The following is a 22745-nucleotide window of genomic DNA, read 5'->3' on the forward strand; positions in this document are numbered from 1 at the left end:
TCTGCACTGTGGTCAGTTTTCCCCATAGGTACTCAGCAATGTAAATGATTATGGGTCTGGGAGAAGTGGTAAGGCAGAAGGAAGGAGAGCAGGGTGTGCTGAGAAGACAGTGCTTTCCTGTGTGCACAGTGCAGTGCTGTGGGTCGATACAATATAATGCAACAGGACATGAGTTGACTTGGCTTCCTGTCTAATTTCTCCAAGATAAGGAGGCTGCAAAGCTCAGAATCCTCAGAACTTGACCTGCCCTGACAGCGTCTGAGCCACCATGGGAACCCGAGGTGATGTGTATTCATTGGGTGAGTGGAACAAAGTCCATGGGACGAACTCGGGTGGGGCTAGGAGAGTCTGGGGGACCCACAGGTCTGTCTGCACTGGGGCTGGAAGGTGAATGTTCCAGCTGAAGGCAGTCACGCTAGCTCTCCTCTGCTAGAAATAGAAGTGTCACCACGGAGGCAGGAGGAACTGGCCACCTTGAGTGCGTACCTGCGGTCTTAGACTCAGTATGAGACCAGAGCATGGAGAGGTCAAAAATGGTGTCAGGCTGAGTCCCCACTCTGGCACCTCGAGTGCAGGAAGTCGGGGCTCGCAAGGATTTTAAAAATTAATATTTGCCACTCCAGGCTTGTATTACACCCTCAAGGTTACAGGTTTTCTCTGACTTTGGCTTGGTAAACGCTGCCACCGCCCAAATGCAAAAACCCCTTTGAACTCAGGAAGGAGCACTTGGGAATTCCTCCCTGTAGGGTACCCTCAAGCCCTTTCACCCACCTTTGGGGAAGAGCTGGTGGGCTCTGGGCACATCACGCACAATGGGCAGGGCTGGATTTCCAATTAGGCACAGAAGGCACTTGCCTAGGGACGCCGGCGTTCTATGAGGCACCTAAAAATTCAAATTTTGCCGCTCCTGGGCCCCAGCAGGGGGCAGGGCCGGCTGAGGGGGAGATGACCCCACACACCCCTGCTGCTGGAGCGCTCCTCCCTCTGCCCAGCAGACAGTGTCACCTCCCGGGGGGCCAGTGAGTGCGGGCCGGGGGCAGGGCTTGGGAGAGCGGGTCTCTGGGGGAGTTCATGGGGCAGCTCTGGGCAGAGGGGGTGGGGGTGCTGGGCGGAGGCGCACTGGGCGGCAGGGCACCTAAAAGTTAAAAGTGGTGGGGTTCCCCCGCCCCCTGTGGTGGTGAAGAACTTAGCAGCAGGGGAACCCCTCAGCTCCCGGCTGCCTCCAGGCTGCAGGGCCCCCGGAGCTCCAAGGCGGGGGTGGGGGGGACGACCACTGAGCCCCTGTGCCTAGGGGCGCCCTAAGTATAAATCCAGCCCTGACAATGGGGGCTCCTGGTCTTTGTTGCTCATACACACAATAAAAGACCCAGGTGCCATGGCCAAAATCCCAGTTCCCAACTGGACCCAGTTAAAAATATGACCAGGGATCCCAGCTGGGGCTGATTTCCCAGAGCACCAGGTTTCTGCATTTTTAATTCCACCATCGACGTGGCCCTGACTGGCCATTGGCCCAGGATTGGCAGGACTGGGGCAGCTGGGGGTGTGTGCAGCTGAGTGGTGGTTACCATCTGCCCAGGGGCCTCATCCTGTCTCTGCCTTCCAGGGCTCTGCATCGCCCTGTGCCTGTGGGGCACCGTGGCCCAGAATCATGGCATACAAGGTAAGGCCAACTCCTCCTGGCTAACCTTCCCCAGCGCTCCCGGCTGCCCGGGATCTCCGGCCTCCGCCCCCTCCGGCCCCTTTCCCTTGTGGGAGGAGAGCAGAGTCAGGGGTCTGGGGAGCCGGGAGCAGCCCCTTGGCGTGGGCGTCTTGGGGTGGGTTTACAGAGCACGGTGGGTGTGTGCAGGGAAGAGGAGAAGGCCCCTGTGTAGCCCTCCCCTTCCCTTCCCAGCCCCGTGGCCAGCAGAGAATAGACCCTGGGGCCCAGGGCTCTACATTGGGGGCTGGAGTGAGGGGCAGGTAACCTTTGTAGCCCCTGATGGCGCAGACGTTAGAAGTGGCTTTTGTTTGTGCCCCCCCCCCCCCAAAATCAGGCTGAACTGAAACCTGGGACCCACGTGCCCAACTGGGGAGTGTTTGGGATCAGGACTCTGCGCCCCGAGTCCAGCTCTGCTGTGAATCCCAAGATGGGATTTGGGCAAATTCCCATTGACCATCTGGGGTCCCCCAGTGCTGCACCCACCCTGCTCCATCTGGTCCCACCCCAAGCCCTGCAGCCGGCTGAGCTGCGCTGGGATCCTTCCCCTCAGGCTGGTGAGAGGGACGGATCCCAGCGGAGCCCCAAACACCAGGCAGCTAATGGATCCAGGAGCTCCCGTAGGCAGGTCACAGTCTGGGTCATGGAAGGCAGCTCAGTATCCAATCTAGCCCCGCGCCCAATTCCACTTTCAGTCAATCCAGAGCAGAGCCGGGCAGGCCGATTTGGTTCAGGGGAATGTTTGGTTTTACTCAGGGAAAAAAATGCGTGGGGGGGAGGGGGGATGGAATAATTTTCAAAACTAAAAAATCCCATTTTCCAGTTTGAAGCGAGGTTTCAGTTTGAAATTGACGTTAATGAGAGTAATGATGAAAGGAAGAAAATCGGGTGAGATCAAAAAAGTTTCACTTGAAGCGACGCCCGGCTCCGGTGGCTCTGCCTGTCTGTGCCGGGGGCACCCCGGGGAGCCAAGGACTCCTGTGCAGCCGAGGGCAGCGTGTGGCAGGCGGTGGATGGCGTCGGAGCTGTTTGCCAGGCGCCCAGGGATGAAAATCAGCGAATGGGGCGTGTGAAAGGAGTCGATCCCCCTGTGTGTGGGGGGGGAGCCGCTCTGCACTGGCTGACCCTGCCCAGCTGTTCCCGCCCCTGCAGATACCACTGGGGACTGCAACAGCCATATGCTGTGCCCAGCAGACGCCAAGTGTGTGAACAGCACCCACTGCACCTGCCTGGATGGATACCAGCCACATGGGAATCGCTTCTTCATCGACACAATGGAGACCTGTGATGGTAACGGGGCTCCCACGTTGTCCGGGGGGGGGGGGGCCTGGGACAGAGCAGGGCATTAAGGGCCAGAGCAGCCGACTCCACTGACTCCAGGGCCTGTTGGGGGTGCTCAGCCCGGCTGGGGAATGAGGGGGACAGCAGCATGGGTGAGGGCCGCCCTCCTGGGGATCGAACCGGGGCCTCCAGAGTGAGCAGCAGGAGCCAGGAGTGTTGGGCTCTGTGAATGGGGCACAGGGTGGGGGGGCCCATCACACTGACTCATCTGAATCCCAGCCTGGGTCCTAATGGGAGCAGAATGGGGCAGCCCTGGCTGTACTCCCCCTTTCCCTCCCCCCACTCGCAGGGATTTAAGGAGCAGGGGACAGAGGTGAGGCAGTTTGTCACACACACACAGGGAGCCTGGAACCCCAGGGGGATGTCTCCCCACTCTCCCCTTACATGGGGGATCTGGGTGTTTGTGGGGCCGAACCCCCCGTACCTGTGACAGGAGGCTCGGGGGGGGGGGGGCTGTTTCTGACATTCTAGCAGCAGAAATGGGTAACTGAGAATCAGGCCCTTAATCACTAACCAATCAGGACCCCGGTCACCTGGGTTCCCTCACCCAGCTCAGTGCGGGGGGCTGGAGGGAGGGTGATAGGGGGAACTTCTCCCTGCCAGGACTGTACAGAGCGTCCCCTCTTGCGTAACAGATATTAACGAGTGTGTGGAGCCGAGCCTGCCAGACTGCGGACGCAGCGCACACTACACCAACATGTCTGGGAGTTACTACTGCAGCTGCATCGATGGCTACGAGCCCAGCTCTGGGAAAGCCAAGTTCACACTCGCGAGACAGAACAGCTGTCAGGGTGAGCTCTCCCCTGCCCCCACTGCACAGTCCTCCAGTCTCCGTCTCCCCACCATAGACACACCCCTGAGCTCATTCCAGGCCTGGTGCTGCTAATGGCTTCAGCAAAGGCACCGGATTCACTCACCAGGGCTGTGATCAGCTGTAACCCTCAAGCTCTGCCCCAGCATGTGGGGGCCACGATCTCCCCTGCCTCAGTGTTTGCATTGGGACTAAACCCCTAAGTTTGCAGGGAGGCTCTGGGAAGGCGGGTGGAGCCATCGCTGCTGCCAGCCCACAGAATCAAGGCTGCTAGTGCCCCTGAGCCTGGGAAGGGGCCTCGTGTATGGTCCACGTACAGCACAGTGTGCTCTGCCCCCTATGGGCCTGGGGAGCAGGGAATAGCCCCAGCGCAGGGCACCCCAGCCACGCCCCCAATCTGCCCCCTCCCTCAGGGCTGGGAGCAGAGCCTTTTCCAGCCCCACACTGATAGGGAGCCCCCTGGGTGGGAGGGTGTTTCCCAAGGGGGCCATTATGCCCCCATAGGCAGCCAGGGCGGCCTGACCGGAGAAGGGGCCGGGGCGTTCCAGGCCCTTGTTTGCGACGTTCAGCCGGTAGTTAGAGCTTGTGTCAAGTCCCAGCCGGCCGTTCCCATGGAAACCGCCCGTTACACCCCCGTTTGGGGGGGTGCAGAGCACCAGGCCGTAGCACTGGGAGAACTCAGGAGCCCATTGGTTCAAACGCTTCCCTGGCAGAGACCTCGCCCAGCCGTTCCTGCGCCAGCCCCAGGTCGCGTGGGATCACCCCAGCCAGTGCCCCAGGGCGGGTCTAGGCACAAGAAGAAATCAGCACTGCAGGTATCTCAGCCAGCGCCCCGGGGATTGTATGAGGATAGCTGGTATCGGGAGCCGTGTGGAGAATCCCTAGGGCTTGTCCCCGGGGGGATTGATGGAGATCGCTGTTCTCTTTGGAAGCGCACTGATTATTCCAGAGCAGAGTGTCCGGACGGTGAGCGATTCCACAGGAGCTGTTACCCTCAATTTCCCCGTGTAACAGCAGGGAACACCCAATCTCAGAGCTCCCTGCAACTCCGAGCGAGTTTGGAAGCCGCGGGACACCCGTGAGCCCAAGGGAGGGGAGAGCTCTGGCCGCACAACCGAGAACCCAGCGCATGGCCCCCCTTCTCCAGCAGACAGAGCGTCCGAGCTGGGGAAAGCGCTTTGGAGCAGCGGCTGTGCTGTGGCTCGATGTGTGTACAGCACCTGGCACCACGGGGCCCCGGCTGCGGCGCTACCCGCTATAAACATCCCAATGGCACCAGGACGGGATGGATAAGGACGCTGGAAGCTCTGTTCCCATCCTGCATGGGCTCTTGGAAGCCTTCGGGGACGGAACCCGATTGTACGTCGGTTCCGGAATAAAGCAATGTTCTGGAAACGTGGAGCCGCCTTGGTGCTGTCAGGAGAACCCACGAGTGTCACAGGGTCGAGGGGCGGAGGAGGCAGCACTTGGCAGGATGCAGCCGGTAGGTTCTGACAGGGTTCAGTGCCCCGGGAGCAGCTCAGCCTCTGAAGAGGCAAAACCGTGTTGCCAGTTAGGCTGAGACACAAGTAACGCTGGCACCTGCACAGTACAGACGGGATCAGAGCTGAGGCCCATCTAACCTGGTATCCCGGCTCCAACGAGCCAAAACCAGATGCTGCAGAGGATGGTGGAAGAGCCCTGAAGTGGCAGCCGGGGGATAATCTGCCCTCACTTCTTGGTCTCTAACACTCAGCTGGGCTGAAGCCCCAAAGCAGGAGGTTTTCTCTCTCTTCCCAAACGTTTGTGCCCTTTAACTATTATCCCTCTGGCTGTTCTCATCATCCATAGGAATGTCCAGTCGCTCCTTGAAACTTCCTAAATTCAGTGACTCTTGTGGTGAGGAGTTCCACAGGTTAATCGCACATTGCACCAAACAGCCTTTCCTTGGCTCAGTTCCGAATTTCCCCTCTTCTCACTTCCCTGACTGGCCCTTGCTCTTGTGTTATGAGGTGGGGAGAACAGAAGCTCCCCATCTCCCTTCTCTATCCCCGTCAGGCATTTATAGACTCTTAATACGTCCCCTCTTACGTTCACTCTAAGGTGACAGTCCCAGTCTGTTCAATCTCTCTCCGCAGAGGGTTTTTCCAGGCCCCTGATCATTCTCATTGCCTGTCTCTGAACCCCTCTGGTTCTGCACTGGCCTGTGTGCAAGGGGGTGTCCAGGGCAGCTGGTGGGTTGCAGAGGAGGTCACCCCATTGACTGATATCCAGGCATTAGACCAGCCCTCATGTTAGTCTCTATCCCCTTCCTCCAAAGCAGCTCCCCACTTGTCCCCTCCAGGGGCGGGCGGCTCATTCAGGCATTGCCGTCCGCACTGATATTGCGGCACTGGGCATCGCCAGATCCGCTTGGGAGCCTTAGGAAGCAGCAGGCGCGTGTCCTGGCAGGGCTGCGTTTCCCTTCCCAGCTGGAGCAGCTCATTCCGGACAATAGTCACTTGCTCCCGTTCACTGACCCAGTCACTGAACTCCTGGCTCTAACCAGCCCCGTCTCCCCAGCGCACGGTGCATGTCGGATGCCCGGATTATCCCCCAGCAGCATCATCCCAGTGCCCAAGGTCCAGCTCCTAGATCAGCCTGACCCAGCGCTTTCTCTCCCCTTACAGACATTGACGAGTGCCAGCGAAATGCCACAATCTGTGAGCCCCACGGGAACTGCATCAATATGCCAGGGAGTTACATGTGTAAATGTAGAGAGGGATTTGGGAAGATTCAAAAGGATACGTCTAAGATCTGCACAGGTATAATGGGAGCTGGAAACAGTCGTGGCAAAGGCATGATGTTTCTGGCTTTTCTGCAGTGTTACTAATGCGTAGCTTTGCCTTAAAGCCCCACCTCCCGGAGTCACGTGATTCTAGTTTAAAGGGACATCACCCAATTCCCCTGCACTCCCCTGGGCACAGCCCACCCACCCTTCTCCTAGTGCTCCAGGGGAGGGGCGGGGCTGGGTGTATCCCGAACGGGGAGAGGACCCATAGGGCTGGGGTCTGTAACGCTGAGCTTGGTGCCCCCTTCTGGCGACTAGCTCCAGTTCAGCGCCCCCTTTCTTCTCTTCCATTCATTAATGATCTGGAGGATGGTGTGGACTGCACTCTCAGGAAGTTTGCGGATGACACTAAACTGGGAGGAGTGGTAGATACGCTGGAGAGTAGGGATAGGATACAGGGGGACCTAGACAAATTAGAGGATTGGACCAAAAGAAATCTGATGAGTTTCAACAATGACAAGTGCAGAGTCCTGCACTTACAATGGAAGAATCCTCTCTTCCACCATTGCAGCTCCCGGAGTCATGGCTGCCTCGTGTCTCAACCGTCTGGCCAGGTCACGCTGTGATCCCCATTCTGGGGGAGCCTTTCAAATCAGATCCCTCTCTCCTATGCCTGATAGCAGAACCCTTACTCCGGGGCTTCTAGCCCCCCCCTCGGGCCTTCCTAGCCCCCCTCGCCTCAGGCCCCCACCACTGGGCCCAGCCCTCCGGCTGTAGAGAAGCTCCACCTGTCCCCTCCCAGGCAAGCTTCCTTCTAGCCAGCGCCCTGCACGCAGCTGAGTCACTTCCCCTTTGCAGCTTAACTGGCTGAGCGCCCCCCCCTTAACCCCGCTCTGCCAGGGCTGGTGCAGGGAGGGGATCGCAGGGGCCTGGTCTGGAAAAGGTTGGGCCCCTGATCTGGGGGTGGGGGAGGGGTTGTGCTGCAGGGATTGGGGCCCTGCAAATAGCAGGGAAGAAAGGAGAATAGAATGGGGGGGTAGATGGAGCAGACAGACTGACTGACAGACCACGCCCCCTGCAATGGGTGGGGGGTGCCTCCATGGTCATTCGCCCCCAGTGAGTCCCCAGCCGTGCTGTGTGTGACCCCCTCCCCCGCTTTCCCCTCTCAGACATCGACGAGTGCAACAAGACCCAAGATATCTGCGGCTCCAAGGCCACGTGTATCAACACCATCGGGAGCTACTGGTGTGAGTGCCGGGCCGGCTACGTCCCCTCCACCAGGAACACGACCCTGTGCCAAGGTGGGTCCTGCCACGGGGGGCATGGAGGGAGCACCTTGGGGGGGGCTGGGCAGGGTCTGGGGTTACACAGGCAGAGGTCTTGCCCAAGGGGGTAGGGAGCTGGGAACTGGTCTGGGATGTGCACCAGCCCCCTGCCCCCCATGGACGGGGTCCCTCTGGGTCTCAGCCCTGGCCAGGGAGGGCTCAGCCTCCAGGCCCTCCCCTCCCCCAGCCCAGCCTGTCCGTCCACTGGGGTGTTTCCGGTTGTCTCAGAGCCACAGGCACCAGCGAGCCCAGGTCTGGCTCTGGGAGCGGAGCAGGGGCTGTTCCAGGGCCAGGCCGGGATTACACCAGGGCCAGGCCGGGGAGGGGTGAGCAGGGCTGCCAGGGGCCAGGTGTCTCTTCCCTGGGGCTGCCAACTGTCTAATCACACGAACCCAAACACCCTTCCCTGCCCCTTCTCCGAGGCCCCTGCACCGCCTACTCCATCCCTCTCCCTCTCGCTTGCTCTCTCCCACCCTCACTCACTCTCCCCAGGCTGGGGCAGGGGGTTGGGGTGTGGGAGGGGGTGCAGGCTCCAGGTCAAGCTTGGGGAATGGGATTGGAGTGCGGGGGGGGGGGCTCTGGGAGGGGGCTCAGGGCTCAGGTAGGGGCTGGGGTGCAGGAGGGGGAGCGGGATACAGGCTCTGGGAGGGAGTTTGGGTTGCAGAGGGGGCTCAGGTGGCACTTACCTTGGGGAGCTCCTGGTCGGCAGTGCAGCGGGGCTAAGGCATGTGGAAAGGTGGGTTCCCCCCAGTGGGCGGAGGTGTCTGTACCCAGCAGGTCTCTCTGCAGAGCAGATGGAAACACGGCAAAAAGCCTCAGAGACGGGAGCAGGAGGGACAGGCAAAGCAGAGTCTAAATGGAGAGGAGAGAGAGACAGAGTGAGACGGGGAGGAAGGGAGGGAGTTTTGTAGCAGCCACATGTTAAACTATTGGCAGCGCAGGACTTTCATGTGCAGAGAGAGCAGCTGTCAGGGCTGGGAAGAGAAGGGGAATTTCCCCCAGGCAGGAGTGAGTTGATATGAAAATCTGATATGAAAACTCTAACGTCTGCTCCTCTCTTCCCATCGCTCCAAGTCCCCAGCATTAACTCCAGCCCTGAGTTAGAGGGAATCAAAGAGACGTGCAGGAATTTCTCTCTGCAGGTACGTTTGACCCCATCATTCATTTGTGGGGGATTTTGCCCTGTGTTTTTTACCACCAATACAGAAATTCCCAGACAAAAATCTTTGCTGTTGGTATTACGGTGACCCCTGTAAACCCCAATCCAAGATCAGGGCAATTCTGTGTTTGTTTCTTTCATCGCTGGGACTCGATCCTCCTCATCCCTCTAGTAGAGCGGAAGAATTACTTCTTATGTCTTGCTTACAACACCCCTACTAGTACAGGGGTTCTCAAACTGGAGGTTGCTACCTCTCAGGAGGTCATGAGGGTATTACATGGCGGGTCGCAAACTGTCAGTCTCCACCCCAAACCCCGCTTTGCCTCCAGCATTTATAATGGTGTTAAATTTTTTAAAAAGTGTTTTTAATGTATGAGGGAGGTCGCACTCAGAGGCTTCCTATATGAAAGGGGTCACCAGTAGAAAAGTTTGAGAACTACTATGCAAATACATCCCAGAATGAGGTTTGGGTTTTTTTGCAACAGCATTACACTGTTGACTCTTATTTAGCTTGTGATCCATGGCTTCATGGTCTGGGATAATGCCTTTTACTTCAGTCAGGCTGAGAAAAAGATCCTGGTTGTTGGGGAGAACAGAGAGCTGTGTGCTCTCTGCAAGCTCGTCCTCCTCCTCCTCATCATCACCTTCCCCATCTGCAGAATCCTCAGCCATGGCTGAGATTACCCCCTCCTCGGAATCCATGGTCAGGGGTGGGGTAGTGGCGGCGGCTCCCCCTACAATTGCATGCAGCTCGGCGTAGAAGTGGCATGTCTGTGGCTCTGCCCCGGACCTTCCATTTGCTTCTTTGGTTTTCTGGTAGGCTCGTCTGAGCTCCTTAACTTTCACATGGCACTGTAGTGAGTCCCTACTGTGGCCTCTCTCCATCATGCCCTTTGAGATTTTTTCAAACATTTTGGCATTTCGTCTTTTGGAACGTAGTTCTGCTAGCACAGAATCCTCTCCCCATACAGCGATCAGATCCAGTACCTCCCGTGCAGTCCATGCTGGAGCTGTTTTTCAGTTCTCAGACTGCATGGTTACCTGTGCTGATCACCTCTCCACGCTGGGCAAACAGGAAATGAAATTCAAAAGTTCACGGGGCTTTTCCTGTCTACCTAGCCAGTGCATCTGTGGGATACCGCCCAGAGGCCAATACTGTTGAATTGCGGCCACAGTAACCCTAATCCGAAATGGCAATACCGATTTCAGCGCTACTCCCCTCGTCGGGGAGGAGTACAGATATCGATATTAAGAGCCCGTTATCTCAAAATAAAGAGCTTCGTTGTGTGGACGGGTACAGCATTAATTCAGTTTAACACTGCTAAATTCGAAATAAACGTGTAGTGTAGATCAGGCCTTATTTAGCTTGTGATCCACTATGACCCCCAGATCCCTTTCCGCAGTGCTCCTTCCTAAGCAGTCAGTTCCCATTTGGTATGTGTGCAACTTATTGTTCCTTCCTAAATGGAGAACTTTGCATTTGTCCATCTTGAACTTCATCCTATTTACTTCAGACCATTTCTCCAGTTTGTCCAGATCATTTTGAATTTTAGTCCGATCCTTCAAAGCCCTCCCAGCTTGGTAACATCCTCAAACTTTATAAGTGTTTTCTGTATGCCATTATCTAAATCACTGCTGAAGATATTGAACAGAACTGGACCCTGCACTGATCCTTGCAGGACCCCACTGGACACGCCCTTCCAGCTTGACTGTGAACCACTGATAACTGCTCACTGGGAACGGTTTTCCAACTAGTTATGCACCTATTTTAGAGTGGCTCCATATAGGTTGTATTTCCCTAGTTTGTTTATGTCACATGAGACAGTGTCAAAAACCTCACTAACGTCAAGATATAGCACATCTACTGCTTCCCCCCAGCCACAAGGCTTGTTACCCTGCCCAAGAAAGTTTTCAGGTTGATTTCACAGGATTTATTCTTGACAAATCCATGCTGACTGTTACTTATCACCTTATTATCTTCTAGGTGTTTGCAAATGGATATTGAACCTTCTAAAACTTCTGGAGCTTTGCTAGTGGCTGGTCCCCAGACTTACACACCCATTGTCTTCCTGCAGGAGAGCACTGAAACTACAGATCATGTACTCTGATTTCTTCTGCTGATTTACATGTCGTTTCTTTCCAGTATGCACCTGCATGTCTCTCTGCATCTTCCTTCACTTCCTCTTTCCTCTCCTCCACAAGCACTACAACATCTGTAAAAGGCAGGTGCCAGGGGACTCCTCTCTGGCTGCTTTCTGTCAGTGCATCCAGCACCAACGTGAACAAATCTTGATGTATCCCAGCCGTTACTAGAAACTGTTCCTTTTCTCCCCATGAACCTCTCGCTGTGGCAACAGCACCATTGTACATGTCCTGGACACGTCTGATATAAAAGCTTTATTCACGCAATGAGGGGTGTCAGGATCAGGCCCCTGCACAAGGCAAACACCAATGTCAGTCGCCCTTCAGCAGCTGCAGAACTCACCCTCTGCCCTGGGTCTCTCTGCAGGGAAAGCGGAGCAGCAGAAGCAGCAGTTTTTGCTCTTTCTTTAATTCAACGTTAGACATTTTGATGTCCATGTTCGGAGACGGGAATGTGACGTTATCACTGGAGGTGAGAGGCTCCGCCCCTTGAATGTGCCCTGCAGACTAGTGCCCTTGTGTGTGCCCCAGAGCCTGGTGTCTCGCTGGAGGGGAGGGAGACACGTAGATACTCCTCAGACAAGATCTGTGCCCTCCACTGCCGTAGGGAGCGGGGGATGCACCCTCTAGTGGTGTTTGTGTGAGTGCAAGTTTGTGTTTGTCCACCCATATGTGTCCTCTAGTGTTCAGAACTGTGGTTGTTCATCAGAGGTGCTACACTACTAACAGTTAATGGGGATTCTCCCTCAGCTCATCCGTCAGTGACCTGAGTGTTTCAGGCAGCAGGATCTGGGCTCTATCCCTGCCCTGCCAGACATTTCTGAGCAGCTGCCTGATGCAGCATAGAGACAGCCTAGGAAGCCGTGGGCTTGTGACAATGTTGTTCCCTGGCATCTGTAATGGAGGGATGGGGGAGCAGGAGTGAAGAAGGAAGAACAAAGGGTTCTAACCCCAGTTAGCTTCAGGTCCCAGTGGGGCTCTGAGTCAGCCTCAGTGGACCTCCCTTGTAAAGGGCTCCCCCTCTGAGAGCACTGCAGCCCCCTGAACTAGCACTGGCTGTGATGCCCGACGCCCCCTGGGAACACAGGGAACGTGGCAACTGAACCCCTGGACTCCTCGCTCCCAGGGCTTTTTCTTTCCTGTCCCCAGAACGTGACTCTCCATTTCAATGCTCTCCTGAACAGCACCTCCCTCTGGGATGGTGGAGATAAGGAGGAGGTGGGTCGTCTGTGACGGTCCTGCTGCAGAGCGTGGAACGGGCCGCGCTGGCCACTGCGCTCCGGTCTCCAGAGAGGACAACACAGGACGTGACGACAGAGTCTCTGGGTGAGGGGGGACGTGTGGCTCTCAGCGCCACCTGCTGGCTGCCATGAGATACGGGGTTACACACTGTGCCCCAAATCCACTGGAAGTTAGAGCCTATATACCATTGTGATGTGAGCCTGTGTTCAGTACAGACACAGAACAGCACGGCACCAGGAAATATAACCCAGCCCCGCCAGTGCCCCCAGGAGCAACAGTAATGCCCAAGAGGGGTTTAAATGTGATTATTTGGCATTTCACCACTAGTGGCTGCCACTCTGAGCCAGGCGCCTCCCCCCACCCCCACTACTCCCTCTGCTGGGGATGCAGCATCCCCAGGGAGACACAGCCAGAATGGGGGGAGGGGAGATGGAGGGGTGATCAGTGGAACTCGGGGGGGGGATCAAACTTCCACCTCCCATAGTGCAAAAGAGCCCTGAAGCCCCCCGGCTCCAAACGGAGTGGGAGGGGGGTGGATGTGGCCCAGAACGGACAGATTCCCAGGAAAGTGGTTTCACAGCGAGGGGCTCTGTCATTCCTCACCCCTACCCCCGCAGCTATCCAGACGTGGCTCGTCACGGGGAACTGCAGCCAGCACAGCGAGGTCTTCACGCTGAGCGCTCACGAGGAGACAATGGTTGTGCACTGTGCTACAGTTACCGGGGCAGCTACACAAGGTACCATCTCGGGGATGGAGACACCCAGGGACCAAACCACGGCACAGAGCGGTTCCTGGGCACTGAACCCCAGTCTGGGTTTCCCCCCTTCTTCCCTCCCTTCCCATGGATCCCCAGGCCGGCCCCGGCCTCTGTCTCTAGCCCTGGAGTGCTCCTTGCTGGCTGAGCCAGTGGTTCTCAGGCTGTGGCCATGGAGCTGACACCTTCGTTCCTGGCTGTCCCACAGCTTGAGCCCCCAGCAGTGAGGAGTTGGGGGTGCAGAAGGGAGACGGCTCATGAGAGGGTCTCTGGTATGAAATGGGCCCAGAGAATGGAAAGGGCAGGGACGCCCTAGTCTAGCTAGACCCCCAAACAGAGATGTGGGGGACCAGCGTAACGTGGACCCTCAGCTGCCATATTCAGGGCCCCGAATCCTCCAGCACCAGGGGAAGCTCATCCCTGGCCAGCCCCTCTCCTGGTCTCGCTGAGAAAATCCGTATCTTCATCGCTGCATCCTGCAGCTCAACGTTTCCAGCTGGACACTTTTCTGGCAGCTCCAAGGGAGGAGGTGGCACAGTCCAGTTCCATTCCCAGGATCCTGGGTTCCATTCCCAGAGCTGCCACAGACTCACTGTGACCCCTGAGCACCCGGCCGGCTCATTCTTTGCCATTGTGTCCCCAGCTCCCTAACGAGGGATTTTCTCCTCTCCCAGCAGGTTTGGGGGCTGCTGCTTTTATTTCTTACTCCACTTTGGACTCCATCATCAGTGCGAGACGTCTCAGCGAGGGAAATCTACCAGCTGGTGGGAAGCTGGAGAAGAGTCACCTCAACTCCAGGGTGGTGAGTGGGGCCGTCGGAGACGGGAGCCACGTTCACCTCTCCAGCCCCGCAAACTTCACCCTGCGCCACAGACAGGTGCGTGATGGAAGAGCCTCTCGCTTTGCTCCATATCTGGAGCTCCAGAGGGGTATGTAGAAGGCACAATCTCCTGCTGGGCATTTGGACCGTGCTGCCTTTCTGGCTCCGGATGGTCCTGAGAAGAGGAGGCCTCCTTATTCCTGATGCACTGGGGCTGTGTTACTGGAGGAGGTTACCGGGGGTCGCACCATGACACAGGGCTGTGCAAAGTGCTCTAGGGTAACAGCTCCGCCTAGCTCACCCCTGAGCTGGGATAACCGGAAAGCCGCTTTCTCTAGAGCCTGTGGTTCAGGAAATCAGCATGAAACACTTTGATATGGTAATGACGTGGTTAGGGTGCCTATGTGTATGTGTGCACACAGCACTGCCCTCTGCTGGATGCTGTCGGAACTGCTCAGCCATGTGCCAGATTCCTCATAGTGCTAACGGCTAGCAGGATTTATTTCCCTTTCACTCCAATAGCAGGGCCTGGGCTTTTGGAGCAGCAGGATCTGTGCTCTCTCTCCGCTGTCACCGGGATGGCCCCAGTGGGCACTGGGGGCTGCCTGGGGAGAGCCGTGGAACTGTCAGTGGCCTCGGGTTTGCTATAGACATGTGATAACAGAAACGACGTTCTGTGGTCCCGTGAGAATGAGGATGATTCTGTTGTGTTTCCAGGCCAAAAAAGAGGAGGAAGAGGCTCTCTGTGTCTACTGGAAAGTGGTGGCCGAGAGCGGCAGCTGGTCTCCGGACGGCTGCACCGCCGTGCGCACGAACAGCACTCACACCACCTGCAGCTGTGACCATCTCTCCAGCTTCGCCGTCCTAATGGCTCCCACCGCAGTGACGGTATCTCACCGTGAGACTCGGGTCACAGGGCAGGACCCTCAGCTCCGCACTCAGTCGTGGGCAAAGCTCTCCCTGGAGCGACTGGAGGCTTTGCTGGGGAAAAGTCTGAGTTGGAGCCGAGGGGGCTGGGCTGGGGTCACTGGTGATTCTCCCTTTGCTGTGTTACAGGAGAGTTACTCACTAACCATCATCATCTACGTGGGACTGACCCTCTCCCTGCTGTGCCTCTTCCTGGCCATCCTCACCTTCCTCCTGTGCCGCTCCATCCGCAACGTCAGCACCTCCCTCCACCTGCAGCTCTGCCTCTGCCTCTTCCTGGCCGACCTGCTCTTCCTCACGCAGGTGACCCACCCCGGCAGTCAGGTACGGCCTGATTCTTCCCTGCTCTGTGCCTCCACGCGCAGGAGGGCTGGGGTGTGTGGCTTTGAACCCCTTTGTGCTCCCTGGTTTCTGGGCTGTGCCGGACACAGGGAGGGTTCCTGGGGGGATGTTTCCATCCCGTTAGGCCCCTTCACACTGGACACAGTGCTCTGAGTGTCCTCAACCCCTGGAGTTCAGCCAGTTCTATCCCTATGTCACAGTCTCCCTGTGCCTCGATTCCTCTCCTACGTGACTTGCCCGTGGTCACCCAGGGACTCTGTGGCAGAGCTGGGAACAGAACCTGGATCCCCTGAGTCCTGCTCTAACCACTAATCTCTGCTCCCTTCCTGCATCAGCAATGTGCACCCGCAGGACCCTCCATAGACCGAGGAACCTGCCGTCTCTGGGTCACGGAGCGCTGTACCTGGAGAGCCGTGCTAACAAGAGTCCCGGTGTGACCCCGCCCGCCCCGGCAGGTCTCCCCCATACTCAGTATTTCCCTTCCCCTTGCAGTGTCCCTGGGCTCTCTGTCTCCCCCAGGTGGCGTGTGCTGTCATTGCTGGCCTCCTACACTACCTCTTCCTGGCCTGCTTCAGCTGGATGTTCCTGGAGGGGCTGCACCTCTTCTTCACCGTCTGGAACCTGCAGGTCGTGAATTACACCTGCGCCAACCGGTTCAAGAAGAGATTCATGTACCCGTTCAGCTACGGATTCCCAGCCCTGGTGGTGGCTATTTCTGCAGCGGTGAATCCTGGTGGCTACGGAACTTCCACACAGTACGTGCAGCGCCCATCCCGAAAGGGAGCTGGGATGTGGCTTCCATGTGCTTGTCCGGCTCACCCCAGGTCTGACTTGAACCTAGATTTCCCAGCTCGCCCTGCCTGGGAGCTGAATTTCCCCCTGGGACCCTTCCCATCCCCAGGGATACTAAGCTGCCCCAGCGCTATAGTTGAGTTGCCCCCCTGTCAGACATCTACACTCCTCACCCCACTGATGATGCAGAAGAACAAGCCAGAAGGATCCCACCTTGATTCCCAGGTCCCAGGCTGGGTTTGTGGGGCTGGTGGGTAGGAAACAAATGCACCTTCTTACTGTGTGCAAATCCCTGAGCATCCCCTCTCTAAAGTGAGCGACTCCACTAAAACAGGGCGTGGCATGTTCTAGACACCCCAGGTGAGATCCTCAGCTGGTGTAAATCAGGGCAGCTCCACTTCCTTCAGTGCAGCTGGACCAATGTCCATCCGCTGCATGTCTGGCCCTCCATCAATACTGCGCCCATCCACCAGAAAGGGTCATGTGAGGAGGTGGAAGAGGAAGTGGTGGCTGAAAGCAGGAGATGCTGAGGTACTGGGGAGGGCTATTTGCCTGCTACCTGCAAGAGAGTCGGCCATGTCACAGGGAGGCGGAGATTCATCTCGCTTTTGTGATCCAGCTGCCTTGTGACACCCCCTCTCTGCCCCTGGGGGCTGAAAAAGGGCAGTAATCCCATTAAAGTCACCTTCTTCTTCCTCCCTCCCTGTAGCTGCTGGCTCAGCCTGGACAGAGGCTTTCGTTGGAGCTTCCTGGGCCCAGTCTGTGCCATAATCCTGGTGGGTACCTCACAGAACCACAGGGCCCCATTCTCCTCTCACCTCTGCGACCTCATTGATTTCAGTGAAGTAGGGAGGGGAACGTGGCCCATAAAACACAAGGAAAGACCCAGTTAGGTCCCACCTGGCTCATCTGCTGTGGTCAGTCCCGGGATGAGTCCCTGTGCTGTATCCCCAGGCCCACAGCCGTTACTCGGGCCCAGCTCCCAGGGACATCAGCAGAAGTTTTGCCAAGTGAAGACAGAAGAGTTTGGTCTAGTCGAGTTAATGACCCAAGGAACGAGGAAGGGAGAGGGCTGCACTCTGCAGTGCTTTTTGCAGGGGGGGAAACAAATGTCCCTACATATTCCTCCCTATGCCCTGGAGAAGTTGCAGGGGGGAGGATTTGTTACAGCCTAGAAGTGGCAGGAAATATTCTAGAGGCAGGATCTGGAATCTCTGAGCCAGATCCTGCTCTCAGTTACACCAGTGTAAACCCAAAATAACTCCTGACTGCACTGGAGAGGCTCCATATTGAACTCTAAGCAGGATCTGGCCTCTGTGATCCCATTGATCCATCTCAGCCCTGGTTGTGCTGTCAGCTCCATGCATGGGGAGGGACTGAGAGCTGCCAGGGGATATTACAGAAGAGGGGATAATTCCCACCAGAAATTAGCCTTCCCTGGTTCTGTAGTGTTTGGCTCGGTCCCCTGGGATCATTCTCTGCCTTGGCTGCAGTCACCAGCCCCGGATGGGATGTTTTACAGGAAATATTTCCCACTCTTCCCACAGATAAATATAACGTTCTTTTCTCTGACCCTGTGGATCCTCAGAAACAAACTCTCCTCTCTCAGTGCAGATGTGTCCACCCTCAGAGACCACAGGTGAGAGGGCAACAAAACAATCCTGGAGGGTCAGATGCCTTGGATTGGAGAGTCCTTGGCACCGGAGGGTGTGAGAGATTTTAGGAGGGGAACAGCATATCTAGGGTCCATGGGAATGAATTCCCAGTGTGTTTGCATTGACGGTAACCCTGTCCCACACAGGAAAGCAGGGGCCGGTAGCTCCACCCCACTCTGCCCGGATTCTCCTAACCCAATCGCTCTCCATAGGCTTATTATAACGGGATCTCTCCATCTGCCTTTACCCAGGTTACTGACCTTTAAAGCCATCGCCCAGCTCTTCATTCTGGGCTGCACATGGAGCCTGGGTCTCCTCCAAGTCGGCCCAGCAGCCACAGTCATGGCGTATTTATTCACCATCGTCAACAGCCTGCAGGGAGCCTTCATCTTCCTGGTGCACTGTCTCCTCAATCGCCAGGTAACGCCCACGGCCCGTCAGCGCCCACCCAGCACCTTCACCAGCCTCACGGTGGCCATGTCTGATCTTCTCAGCGTTAGTTACATAGTGCAGTGACCGTGTCCCTCGCTCTCCAGGTGAGAGAGGAGTACAGGAGATGGATCAAGGGATTCCGAATATCCAGCACAAAATCTCAGACATACGATCTATCCATGTCTGCTGTCCCCACCACCAGCACCAAGACGGTAAGAGGTCCTCTGCTCTGCTCCAATACCAGCCTGTGACACAGTCATCTCTAGCTGGGTCTCATCACTGCTGTAAAGGAGATTTGTCCCCTGAATGACTCAGGATTGGTTATGAGCCAGCTGGGAATGTCACTGCAAGTGTCAGTGACAGTCGGTCACTATCGAGGGGTATCCTAGATGTCTTAGGCACCAGACCAGAATGTCCTGTCCTGGCACCTCCACGTTCCCTTCCCTTGGCTCTCCTGGGAGCTCCAGGGTTCACTCACTGTGGACTAGGCAGGCATTGGCTCTTGCAGTGTAATGATCTGAATTTATCAGATTGTCCCCTGAGATTGAATCCTTGTCAGTCCAGACGGATCATCCCCAATAAGCAGTCAGCACCGTGAAGAATTTCCCTTGGCTCCATTATCCCTATGGGTCAGGATCCAGGGGCTTTGAGTGTCGCCTCCCAGAGACAACCCACCAGTTTGCACATTACACTCTCAGTGGCCTTGGAACCTATTGTCATTTTTTCTGCTTTTCTTGCCAGGAGTAACCCTTCTGCCAGGCGAAGTCGGCAGCAACCAGGGCCGGTGTCAATACCTAGAGGTTCCAGTACAAAACAGAACCAGCTGGAGCCCCTGTGACGCTGCGCTCCATGTGCTTTATGGAAATATGCTTCTGAATAGGACATAACTGGAATATACTTTACGCTAAATACCCCTTGTATGGTGTCTTTAGAAAGGTTGTAATCTGCTAAGTGTGTTCATCCTATTTGTTTGCATGTGTTATTTCTATATGTGGAGTTAGGAGACTAAGCTATAAACTTGTATCACTGATGGAAAAATATATTAAGTGGAGGCCATTAAGGGTGCTCCAGAAACAATCAGCTGTAAATGGCCTCAGTTACTTGAAAGCCTCCCTGTATACGTGTGGGCCAGCCCATGGGGAATGGAGACTAGGGGTCTTACAGTGACATGTAACCATCTCACCTGATAATGAAATCCATCTTAAACCTGGTACTTTTCCATGTAGAAGGAAGGGTGAGCTATTATCAGCAGGAGAAAAAAAAACGTGATATATACCATCATGTGCTAGCGATGCCCCTCTGCCATGTACATTGGCCAAACCGGACAGTCTCTACGCAAAAGAATAAATGGACACCAATCAGACATCAAGAATTATAACATTCAAAAACCAGTCAGAGAACACGTCAACCTCCTTGGTCACTCAATTACAGATCTCAAAGTCGCAATACTCCAACAAAATATAATTCAGAAACAGATTCCAACGAGAAACTGCAGAATTGGAATTAATTTGCAAACTAGACACCATTAAATTAGGCTTGAATAAGGAATGGGAGTGGATGGGTCATTATACAAAGTAAAAACTGTTTCCCCAGGCTCGTTTTTCCCCTACTGTTACTCACACCTGCTTGCCAACTGTTGGAAATGGGCCCTCCTGATTATACTACAAGAGTTTTTTTCTCCTGCTGATAATAGCTCACCTAATAGCTCACCTTAATTAATTACCCTCGTTACAGTTGGTATGGCAACACCCATTTTTTCATGTTCTCTGTTTATATATATCTTCCTACTGTATTTTTCACTGAATGCTTCTGAGGAAGTGGGTTTTAGCCCACGAAAGCTTATGCCCAAATAAACGTTTTATTCTCTAAGGTGCCACAAGTACTCCTCATTCTCTTTGCTGACACAGACTAATACAGCTACTGCTCTGAAACCTGTTAACAAAAAAAGATGCTCCAGTATGTCTGGTCAGCTCTGCCTTTACACAGTGGGGAGGGAGAGGGTCAAATTGTGTCTAGGACTCTTTAAGCAGAGCCCACACCCCCGGATACAGACACTTGTCCCCACCCTCTTTCTCTCTCACTCTCAGGGGATTTGGCATCCCTACCCCCCTGTTTAGCGAGTGAGCGTCACTCAGGGCAGGCTACGCACAGTTCTGCTGCCCTTTCCTCACACAGTCAGGGTGACAACCTGCCATTCCCCTGCACTCCCTACTAAAGTGATTTGTAACCCGACACCCACCAAAAGGGGGCACTTTGGCACAGCAGCTCCCTGTGCTGAGTTCCTAGGCACAGTAGGGTGCTTAGGCAAACACAGTCGGCTCCTGGAGTCTGTTCCCCCAGCTCATCACTCCACGTCAGAGGGGAGCTCAGTCCGACCCCACCTACACAGCAATGAAGAATGTGGAGGGAAAGCGGAGCCTTGTGTGTCTGAAACACCTCCCTGCTCCCGCCCAGCTCCAGACACTGCAGCCTTCACATGGGAGAGGAAGCTGCTGGTTCATTACAAACAGCTGATTGCTGCTCCTCGAGGTGAGAGAAGGGAGCAGGAACCACCCCCCAGCAGCTGGAATATTCCACAGAAAAATCAGGCATAACCCCATTGAATTCAGTAGAGTTACTCCTGCCCTGCACCCGGGTAACTGAGAGCAGTAGCTGGCCCACCTCAGCACCACACTGGTGTCCCGCAGCTCTGACTCGTCTCCCAAAGCCCTGGGACGTGGCCAGTCTCCAGTCTTAAGGGTGGATGCTCAGGGGAAGGAATAACCAATGTCCTGGTGAGGAACCCAAAGGGAGATCGTCCCTAGGACATTACAAGGCCTGGAGGTTGAGGAGATACCAAGAGCCTTTCACCGCCAGAGCAGCAGCTGACCCCTTGTTGAGGAGAGGGGCCAGACCAGCCTGTGTTGGACCTGCCATTATCAGTATCCCCATGTTACCTAAGGTTCCTGGGAAACAAATGGCAAGTTTTGGAATTGAAGGGCTGGGAAGTGCAGTCCCTGGGGATTGTTAGATAGTGTTGGCAGACTCTCCACACCCAAGTCTGGTGACATGGAGCTGAGCTGCATCCACACTAGAAAAGGTTTGGGCTCTGACTTCCATAACAGTGGGACTTTGGCTGTGACCCCACTCCCTAGCAGGCTTTGCAGGCCTGAGTCAAACTAACTTCTATGTGGACAGAAGTGGCTTGGTCTTAAACATGAGTCAGAGCCCCGGCTTAGTGTGCTGTGTAGACATACCATTGGTGCTTACCAAATAGGCATTGTAGGCACATGTCATGGGGCACTGGGCATTCTAGGGGCACTTTACTTTCTAAAACTGTGTGTGCAACATGAAGGACAGTTGTAGGCAGGTGAGTGGGGGGCTGAAGATGCAGTGCCCAGGGGCACATAAAGTGTAAATCCGGCCCTGCCCTCCAGGGCTTGAGATTCTGCCATTTTAGTTACAAACTGATGCGGAAACACCTCTCAGGCGCCTGAGTCACTTTGATTCTAAATAAAAAGCTTGTACGTTTTTTAACTGCTGCTTCCACTGCTGTTGCTCAGTCTGTTGCTTTGGGCCAGGTTACATCCCCTTCTGTCAGACATCGTCTTTGAATTCCCTCATTGGTTTGTGGTGTTACTAATCTCCCCTGCAGCACATAGGACATTTCCAACCGAGTGCTAGTCGGCTAATATTTTTAGTTCTTCCACAGACACAGCTACGGTTTCACCTTGCTCCTCACTCTGCCATGACACTTGAAATGTTCTACAGAAACGCTTGGCTGTGGTGTCTGTGCTTTCTCTGTTCAGACCTCTTGCAGGTCTTCTGAAGTTTTACCTCCTGCTTCCTGGGAGTGCAACAAACTCCTTAAGAGGGAGTAGGTTTTATTTAAGCAGCCCTGAGGAATATCACTCTGTTTGTCTTATATTTATAATCTCATTTACAAGGAAATTACTGGCTCTGGTTCTCCATAGATAATGCCGAGCCTCACTTTCTATAGGAAACTTCAATTTTCCCATCACTCGCTAGTCTTACGTTTTTCCTCATCACCAATGTTGTAAAGTGACTGCTCAGTGCAATGAAAATAAGTGCTCAAGACAGCCTGCTGGGAACTTGCGGCTTCATTTAAATGCATCCTCACAGAATGTGCGTGTACAGGCCCTGGAAGCCCCGTGGATCAGTGCCTCCCCCACCGTCCAAGTGCCACCCGCCCGCAGTGATCAGCTGTTTATCGCTGGTGTAGAGGGGGTGGAGAGCGGAGGGAAGGGGTGGGAGGGGGTGGGGTGGGTTCAGGAAGAGGCGAGGCAGGGTTGCGTGCTTGGGGGAACAGGTGGAGTGGGGGCAGGCCCTGGGGCAGAGCTGGGCTGGGAAGAGGAGTGGGTGGGGATGGAGGTTTGGGGGAAAGGGTGGAGTGAGTGGGGGGGGTCAAGCACCCTCCAAGCAACTGAGTCAGTTGTCACCTGTGTGTGTGTGAATTCCAACGGGGGGGTTGTAGTGTTGTTGTTGTGGGGGGGAGGGGAGGGGTTCCCCGTGACTAAAATAGGCAGTAAGTGGCACAGGATAGCACAGGCTGAGCTA

The 22745-nt window shown here is 55.4% G+C and overlaps 1 pseudogene; it reads left to right on the forward strand.

Moving 5' to 3' along the window:
• Window positions 1-262: 262 nt before the first annotated feature.
• Window positions 263-19531, forward strand: LOC123375787 (annotated as a pseudogene).
• The last annotated feature ends 3214 nt before the right edge of the window (window positions 19532-22745 follow it).

The sequence above is a fragment of the Mauremys mutica genome, chromosome 8 (genome assembly GCF_020497125.1).
Source record: "Mauremys mutica isolate MM-2020 ecotype Southern chromosome 8, ASM2049712v1, whole genome shotgun sequence".
Classification (NCBI taxonomy): Eukaryota; Metazoa; Chordata; order Testudines; family Geoemydidae; genus Mauremys; species Mauremys mutica.